This window comes from Chionomys nivalis, chromosome 9 (assembly GCF_950005125.1).
Source record: "Chionomys nivalis chromosome 9, mChiNiv1.1, whole genome shotgun sequence".
NCBI classification, from domain to species: domain Eukaryota; kingdom Metazoa; phylum Chordata; class Mammalia; order Rodentia; family Cricetidae; genus Chionomys; species Chionomys nivalis.
In genome coordinates this window covers 87,904,895-87,914,676 of record NC_080094.1, presented here as the reverse complement: position 1 = coordinate 87,914,676, position 9,782 = coordinate 87,904,895, and positions in this window count along the sequence as shown.

Below are 9,782 nucleotides of genomic sequence, written 5' to 3'. Positions count from 1 at the left end.
AATATTTCCGGGGCTGCCTTATTGACTCCCCAAATACCTCGTCTCCCCGGCTGCCTCAGTGTGGTTCCATACTGTATCAGTGCCCCCCACCTTGTTGCTTTGGGAGCCCACCCCAGCTGCCTTGGGGCCTGACCTCTGAGGTCTTAGTGCCCCACCTGCCTCCACACCCCCTGCTCACCTGCCCTCCAGCTGTCTCAGTGTCCCACACACCAGAATTGCCACAATTTCACCAAGGTTATCTTCTGTGTCCCTAACCAGGCTGCCTCTGTGTCACCATGGCTCCTTCAGTGGACCTCAGCATGCCTCCCGAGGTCCTCAGCAACCCCCAGGCTGCCTCAGTGTGCCCAAGACTGCCTTAGAGGCACTGGACTTCCTAGAAAATGGCCAGGCTGTCTTAGAGCCCCACCCACCCAAGATCTCTTGGTGACGCTGGCTGCCTCCATGTTCCACCACCTGCCTCAGTTATGCCACCTCAGCTACCTCGATGTTCCCACCCTGTCTCATTGACCCACCACATGTGTGGGTGTGTCATCAATGTCGTCACCCCTGCACACTTTCACAGTGTTCAATAGGCTTATTCCATGTCCACACATATTTCTCTGCTGTACCCCCAGTTGCCTCAATACACAACCTGCAACTGCCTCAGTAACAGTGGTTGTCTAGGTGACCCACTGCTGCCCTGGTGGCCTCACCCCTCTGTGCTGCCTCAGTGTCCCCTCATGCTCCTTTGTTTTCCCATGACTGACTTAGGGTCACATGGTCTGCCTTGATGTCTCCCCATGGCTGCCTTAGTGTTCCCTCCCCCAGAGTTCCATAGTTTCCCCAGGCTGCCTCAGTGTACTCCTCCCCTCACTAAGGACTGAGTGTCTGCCTGGCTGTGTCAGTTGACCAAGATGCCCATGTGTGTGCTGCACGCCTGCACAGCTTGGTTGCCAAGACTGGGGGGGGGGTGTGCCGGGATTGAGACATGGAGGCTGCAATGCTTAAGGAAGAACAACCTTTATTTTGCCCCAAGCTAGAGCCTTTTTATACCTTTTAGGCTGGCCAGAGACATGCTGAGCAGTCAGAGGTCAAGATCAGGGCAGAAGGCCAGAAGGAACACAAACATCCTTGTTGATTTCAAGGAAGTTTAGCTGTCAGTCAGAGGGAGTGAGGGCAGCCAGATCACAACCTCTGTGTCCCATGAATGCCTCAGTGTACCCCCAGGTGCCTCAGTGTCTGTCCTCCTCACCCCCATGTCCTTTGCGTCATAGTCCCCAGGCATGTTTAAACATCACCAGCTGGGTCAGGGGCTCCCATGCTGCTTTGCTGTGTGCTCCCATGTTGCCTCATTGTCTCCCTCCTCCCAGACTGTTTGGGGCCACTCAGGCTGCCTCTGTGCTCCCCCACCTTGACTGCTTCAGTATCTCACTAGCTGACTTGGTGTAACCATGACTGCATGGATATGACCCAGGCTGTCTCAGTGTGTGGCCATAACTACTTCAGTGTGTCCCTGGTTGCCTTGGTGTGTACTCCTTTTCTCTACTGCTACCACGTAACCCTGGCAACCACAGAACAACACCAGCTGCCTTGGAGCTCCACTGTGTTCTGTGTTGCACGAGTTGGATGAAGAAAGAGGTCACTCCAAAATGAAATCTCTCAGCTTTTAGCCTTGGTAGCAGGAAATGTTCAGCCTTTGATAGACTGAATCTCAAGCAGCAGTTACAAAGGCATATTTTCTAAATGTTACATAAAGTTATTTTTTGGGCAAACAAGTTCGTCATAACAAAGCCCCTAATCTAATATATGTGTTTTTCTATAGCATCATGCCTCTTCTACTTTAGTCCTTATTGTGTACCATTGGCAGTACCAAATAATCCAAGACCTTCAGGTACATCATAAGCATCTGTGATCACAAGCATGCAAAGACTGTAAAGATGCTTCAGAAAAACAATCTGTAAACAACAGAAAATAACCACTGACTTCTAACAAGATTTTCCTTGAGGTCACAGCTCCTTTTACAAAACAACTGTTCTGTTCTATTGTTTCCTCTGGTAAAGTGACTTTGCTTGACCCTACAATGCTTCTTGCCCCAGAGCCACGTAAATGTTCTCCAGACTGTTTCAGTTTCCTTCCCCTGGCTGCCTCAATGCTCCCCACCCCCACCCTTGCCTCAGCACAGGCCAGCTGCATCAGTTCCCTAAGGCTACATGGGTGTCCTCACCCAACCCCCTACTGCCTAACAGTCCCCTCAGGCTTCATGGGTGTCCTGACCTTTGTTGGTGTTCCCCCACAACTGTCCCTCAAAGTTGCTATGGTGCCCCCTAAACTCACTCTTGAGTGCCTCAGTGAACCACCATGTCACTCCCTATGAGCTTATGGGGGCCAATTACATTCAAATTTCCTCACCTCCAAGTCCTTAGAAGGTAGAATAAAACAGTTTTATGATGCACTAATAGAAGACATTTTTGAAGAGCAGAGAACTTGTATAAAAAGGAGAATTCTCAAATAAGAGTTTTACAAGAAAAGTAGTAAATAGAGGAGGGAAAATTCATTTTCCTTCTACCCATCTTAGATTTTGGTTCATGTCCTCTGTGTGTGCCTTCATCAGTCTTCAGATATGAGGCTGCTCTTTCCTCCATGTAGAACATGTGGCGCTCCTGACCTGCTACAGGAAATGGTCAGGAAGCCCTTTCTAGGTTTTATGAGTAGCTTCCAGGGAAGAACAGAGTCACCCTCACATTCAGTTTTATGCTCAAAATACTCCATATGTCTAGTCACCATGATTTTAGGTAACATATTCTGAACTCCATCAATTATGAAATAAAGGCAAAGATATGGGTATAATTAATGACTGTGTTCATATTTGATCCCGAAATATGACATTGAGAACAATTACAGATTTAAACCATTACTTCAGTATTCCATCTTCTGTGCACATTGTTTTGCATCATCTTTTCAGTATTTCTTGCTTGAAAAATTCCCCCTTCCTTTTATAAAAGCAGGCATCTATCAAGTGGAGGGCACCAGGTCAGAGTCTAACCCTGGTGTCAGATCTAAATGAGAAGGGACTGGGACAAGGAAGGACCCTTCTCTCGAATGGTGGAGCAATTTTTCTCTCCTGGGAACAGAGGGGTGCCTTATGAGTAGCATTAGTTCCTTGGAGGTCCTCAAATAAAAGGTATCTAGCAAGACCTAAAGTAAGCAGGTCTTTGACCACAGGGCACCCTGTCTTAGGCCATGTGGAGGGCGATCCTCGTGCCTGGCACCATGCCTTGTTGAGCAGGTTTTTACAACCTCTGTATGGTGTGCTGTTCAGGCGAGGGTCCACACTAACTCCCGTCATTGGTCCCCTGTATTTGTCATTAATGAAAAGTCTACGAGGAGCTCCTCAAATAAAAGATATAATGATATAATTTTGGCACCAATAGCTCCATCTTCCAGACAAGAAGAAAGGGCGTTTTCCAAACCCAGTATTCACCGTTAGTCTGGCCTAAGGTATATCCTCCTTCCTAAATGCCTACTCCACAATAAGATTACGAGTGCTGCCTGCCAACAATTAGGGCAGTGTAAAGGGATCAAAATCTAAAATTTTTAACATATGCATTAAACCTAAACATTTTACAGCATGTGTCAAACCTTTTCCAACATCTATAAGCAGTTACAAATATCATTAAGTCAATTCCAGTAAGAGTACATACATTGACAGACATTGTTGTTATCAAATACCACCAGCTCCAGTCTCTGAGCAACAGTCAAAACCCTGATCTTCCCCCTTCTTAAGTAAAGAGGGGTTAGTATTTTAATTAAAATGAGTTCTGTGTCCCAAAGTTTAAAACAGTCAAATGTTTAGTCTACACCTCAGCTGCAAAGCAAACAGAATGCAGACTGCAGAGGTAGTTCAACGTTTGTGCTTCAGGGCAGGTGGGCTTCCTGGGTGAGGTGAGCTGGAGTCAGCTATCTGAAGCACACCCTGGCAATTATCTCAGGCCAGGTCTCCCTGGACTCTGGAGGCATCATGACGTCCTACAGAGTGGCATAGCAGGTTTTGTTATCAGGCACTCCTCCTTGGGGGCAGAGAAGACCGACCGGACCAAGCATTCCTCTCCAATCTCCTTTGGGAAGTCCTCTGTGGGGTGTCTGCAGCCACGACATCAGGTTTAGCTTTTATATTTTCTTTCTGTGAAAAAAGCATAAACATCTCCTCGACCCCAAATATATATAGGTCGGGTTTTTTCATAATGCATTGCAAGGGCCTTTTTTACCTTGCCTTAGTAAAGGTCAGTTTGATGTCATTATGCTAGATCCGTGTGTATCAGGATCTGTGTGCAACTGTTATAAGTTGCTGTGTGCAACCGTTATAAGTTGCTTTCAAGGAGCCTTGGTACGCTCCATATTTTCTTTTTATTAATTATTAGCCATATGTGCAGTTCTTCCTTGGAAGAGCCATTTGTAAAATTTAGCATAAAATCCTTTAAGGGATTTTTAGCTATAACATTAGCAAAATACAGGTGTGTGAATTGTAGCAATGATCATCTGGGAAAAGATTATTGTTTTGGCCTTTGAATTGAGCAAAGGCAATTGTCCAAGAATCAATCTTAAAATTATCAATGAATCCATTGTTTAGTATAAGAAACATTGATCATAGTCAATATTCTGTTAAACCATCTCCCAGATTTTATCCTGCCCTTTTGTATCAGACAGGCTACTGTTCTAAATTAAGAGTTTAGTATCTTAACTGACAAAATTGAGAAGGTTTAGCCATAAACAGCATTTTTTTATAAAACTGTTGTAGAACAAGTTTTACATTTAATATACACACTTGCCATAGCTGTATTATAATTAATATACTGTACCTGTTGATTTATATTTTACCTGTTTGAGTACCTGCTTGGCAGCTTTCTAAGCTCTCTATTGGAAACTTTTTTGTAAGAATTTTACCTATCGGCTCAAGATCTCCCATAAGAATATTATAACTAGAGCTTTAACCATTGAATATCTAAAAGCTTATAAGCTATTCTCTTAAGTTGCAAGTCTGCCCCGCAGATAGGAAAAATGAAAAAGGAAAGTATTTTAACTAATGATGTTGGCCTCATTAGACACCACCATGTAGAAGAATAAAAATAGATCCATATCCATCTCCATGTACAAAACTTAAGTTTAAATGAGCCAAAGGCCTCAGCATATAAAAATTTTGTTGAGCCTTATAGAGAAAAAATTTTTGAAGTACACTTTGCCACATCTCAAACATAGCCTCAGTGGCACAAACATTTGGAAAAACCATAAATTATATCTCCTGAACTGAGAAACTTTTGTATAACAAGACTATAGAGTGGGAAAAGATTCTTACTTATCATAGACCCAATTTAAAAATATATGAAGAACTCAGAAAATTAGTTATTAAAAAATTTAATCCAATAAAAACATTTGATACAGACCTAAACTGAAAACTCTCAACAGACAAACTGAGAGACAGTTTAAAAAAATGTTTAAAAATAACATCCTTTAACCATCAGAGAAATGTAAATTAAAACTTTGAGATTTTATTTTATCCTTGTAAAAATGACCAAGATTAAAAATTATTGCTAACAATTTATGTTTAAGAAAATGTGGGTAAAGAAAAAACTTCATTGCTGGAAGTGCATACTGGCATTGGAGGTGTAAACTGGCAGTCACTTTTGGATCATACACAGTATTGAAAAACCTGGATAAATCCAGACTTCTCCAGCAGGAAGAGAAGAATCAAAAATCTAGGGCTAGCCTGTTCAGCGACCCTGCCCTAGGAACCAGCTGAAGACAAAGCCCTGATAACAATCCCGAAACAGGGAGTTTTTCCCCTGTGATTATCATCACACTGCTCTAGGAACCTGGGAGTGGTCCCGAGAGGCAGGGAGTTGTCCCCCTGTGACCATCACTGGATTTTTGGAATTTTTATGACCCTCCTGGACCACAGGGCTGTGGTCTCTTTTCCAAAAATTTCCTCTACAGGTCACTAGAGGCCAAACTCTTCCCCCACGTGGGACATGAGCTTCAGCCCCAGTGTACCAGGCCCCCATACCATCTCATTAACCAAAGCCTCGTACAATTGTAGCAAGGACAGGACGGTCTCCTGCAAGTCATTGGGGGGGCCGTGCCCTCCCGAGACCTGAGTGAGAGTCTCCCGAGCATTGGGAGTCCCTCATTATGACCATTTTTTAAAATTAGGCAAATATTTACCTTAAAACTCTAGCAATACCCCTTTTGGGCCTAAATATAAAAGTTTTTTTTTGACCTTAAAAACATGTGCTCAGCTATGTATACAGCAGAACTACTTTATCATAGCCAGAATCTGAAAATAACCCAAGTGTATCTCTTTTACACCCAGGATAAATGAGACATCATCCTTTTAAATATCCATGAATACCACAAAATATCTTGGAGTAACTCCAATCAAGCAGGACAGAAGTTTTTGGGTCCTGTTACCTCTGATTGTGAAGGTGAAAACGTTTTTTATTTTTTAACCATTATCACTTGTTAGAGTATAACTCTGGCCTTCAATAAATTTAGTGAGAGGCCTGAGTCTCAGCAGTTTACCCTCAACCAACAGGAAAGGACCACAAGCTGAGACAATACAACTCCCACCCAAGAGTGGGCGTACAAATGAAAAAACTTGTATGATAAGAACTTTAACTCTTTTAAGAAAAAATTTAAGACATTAGAAAATAAAGATCTCCTATTTTCTTGGGAAAGTAGAAGAAAACACAGCAAAAATGACAATTTCACTGAAAGCAGTCTACAGACTCAGTGCAAATGTCCATCAAAAACCACAGCAACATTCCTCACAAAACTCACATACAGATCTACTATAAATGCACATCAAAACTATAGCAACACTTTTCACAGAACTCGAAAGAACAATCCTCAACTTTATAAGAAAGAAATAAAAATTCAAGATATCCTAAACAATTTTAAAAATCCTCTGAATGTATCACAATCTTTGATTTTAAAACTTTTCTACAGAACCACAGTACTGAAATTAATCTACCTTAGATATAAATTTATATGCCTACAAACTAAAGATTTTTGACCAAGAAGCAAAATTTTAGAATGGAAAAGAAGCACATTTATCTCCTTTTATTATCCTGAAGCTGTAACTTTCTGAGTCCAGACCTCCTTACAGCCAACCTGTCTGGCAGCCTCTGCTCCACAAGGCAGGAGGCTAAGACACAGGCTCTCTAGCCCTAGGGGGTCTTCTGTGGAATCAGGGTGGAGCTCAGCAGCTTTCGCTTGTCTAGCTCCGTTTGCCTGTTTGTCTAAAATCCTGCCTTTTTTCATAGTGAATTGTAAGTCCCAAATCTGAGAGGAGAGGTCTGAGAGTTCATGCTACAATGCAAGAACTTGTTTGAGACCTCCTATTTGGGCCTTAAGGGCGGCTTTGTATTGAACAATTTCTGAATCAAAGGCATGCTATCGGGAGCAGTTAGAGCATAGGGCAGTGGCTGCGGAGTCCTTTTTGGCTAAGGAAGACTCGGAGAATAGGGTGTATTTTCTGGGCCTGTTAAAACTAACCAGAGGCATATTTCATCTATAAAACAAAAAAATGTAACTAAATCTCTTTTTTTTTTACTCTTACTCCTCTTACCCTGAGTGATTGCTGAAATTCCTTTATGAATTTCTCTTTCCTTGAGAGCGACTGGCCTATGTCTTATTGAACGACAGCGATCCTGCGCCTACCTCATCCTGCAGATCTGTCCGAGTTCTACAGCTGCAGAATCTTCTTTTTCTTCTTGTTGTCCCGGGACTGCGCATCGTCGTCCGGAAAGTTAACCGTGCTCCGAGTCACTGGTTCGGGCGCCTCTGTCGCCGCCTCGACGGGTTACTCTGTCTAGGGTTTGTAACCCGCCTGGCTGGCCAGTTATTCCAGGGTCACGGAGAGGCACCACCTGAAAGACATAGGCTGATAAGGGGAAGGAGGCTAAGCTTATTTGTCAAAGCCTCCGTTTATTAGAGTCATGGTTATAGCTTATATAGCCCCTGGATGAGTAGCTTAGGGGGCTGGGGCACGGGGTCTTGCCACGTGGTCCACGCCCCTCACGTCCAAGAGGTTACGATGGGTCAGGTCAAGATTCCTTGGTCGGGAAGTCACAAGGTGACCCACCTAGTTCTCTAGATAGTTTGGAATGTGAGGCAGGTTCCGTTAACAGATAACTCTCTATTAACAGTTAATTTGGGTGTGAGATAGGCTTGGTCAATAAGACTATTCTCAATACAATTGGAAAGTGAAGCCCTCTGTAAAAACTCCTCACGGCGGTGCTTCCTGTAAATTTTGGGGGGACACGGCTCCTGACAAAAAATATCTAGAGACTGAGATATACAAGGCAATTTATCTAATTAGACTGTTTTTCATTAAGTCTTTGAGCCTTTTGTATTCCAAAAAGTACCTTGGAAATTTTGACATGTGTAAGAATGTTATATTTGGGTAAGTATGTGTAGATGGCTGTAGCTGGTTAAATAAAAAAAAACAGGACTGTCCACAGGGACATGCATAGCACTAATGAATAGCTGTAGAGCAGATAAGCTCATGGGGCACATAGGGCAGCCTCTCAGAGGCATAATGCTAAGAAGGCACATGCCATTTCAATAACTCACCCTGGAACTTTCCTTAGTGCCTGAGATGGCAAAGCATAGCCCCCCTCTGTGTGTGGTTCCTGAGAAGCAGAAAGCAATACCCTCCAGGCAATCCAGTGGAAGCTAAATGAGCCTGTTACTTGAGGGGCAAGGATTTGGCAATGTTACAGATATTATGGTTATAGTAATTCTATTATTGTACTTGTTCTTCATGTTCTTTTTCTCCTTCAACACCAGTGGCTTCTGAAAATACGGTAACATAAGTCCCCATGATCTGATAGAGTGGGCAGGCATTAAAGCTATAAAGCAGGTTATGGGAAAAAAGCCTGATTGATGAAAAATTGGGTAAATTTTGGAAAAATGCAGAAATTGTTCTTTGCCTGATTATAAAACTTGGCAAAATGTTACACTGAAACAGAAAGGAACTTGGCTATGATAAATAAAGTTTCTGGAGAATCTAGGCCTTAAGGGCTGACTACCTATGGCCTTATAAATCAAAATTAGAATTGCGAGGAACAACATTAAGAAAGGTATGACAATGGAGTAAAAACCCACTGAACTATGCTTCTGTTGTCTGCAATTAGTTAGCCTCCGAGGTGAAAACATCAGAAGTTGTTTTACGATTAAATAAGCCAAGAATTAAGAATATAATGATTGTCGTGGGGCTTGGGAAATGGGAAAATATTATGATGAATGATGTTCTGATTTCAAAGAATCTTTGAACTTCTTATTGAAAGACCCCCATACTTGAAAGACCCCCATGCCCATGTACTATGTTAAACTTTACTGAAATTTAGCTGGGCCCCTCAGCTCAGCCGATGCTAAAACTGGGTATCTATGGGTTGCAGACTCACTGACTAGGCTAAGAAGAGGGAATCCTCCACCCCCCAAGGCAGTTTATCTAAATTGTCAAACTTGCTGCAGAGTGCTCTATCTAGCTTTGTGGTTTTTCGGGGCTACTCCAAGACATCCTATCTAAATTGTCAACCTGCTACAGGGTGTTTTATCTAGCTTTATGTTTTTTTTTTTCAGGGATATTCGGGAATAGACACAGGGCCGTCCCCAGGGTGAGCTAAGCCCGCCAATTTGAGAACCAATGAAATGCTGTTGCTAGACAAGCCTCTTATGTAACTTCTTCTTCTTTTTTTTTTTTTTTTTGCCTTTTTCGAGACAGGGTTTCTCTATGGTTTTGGAGC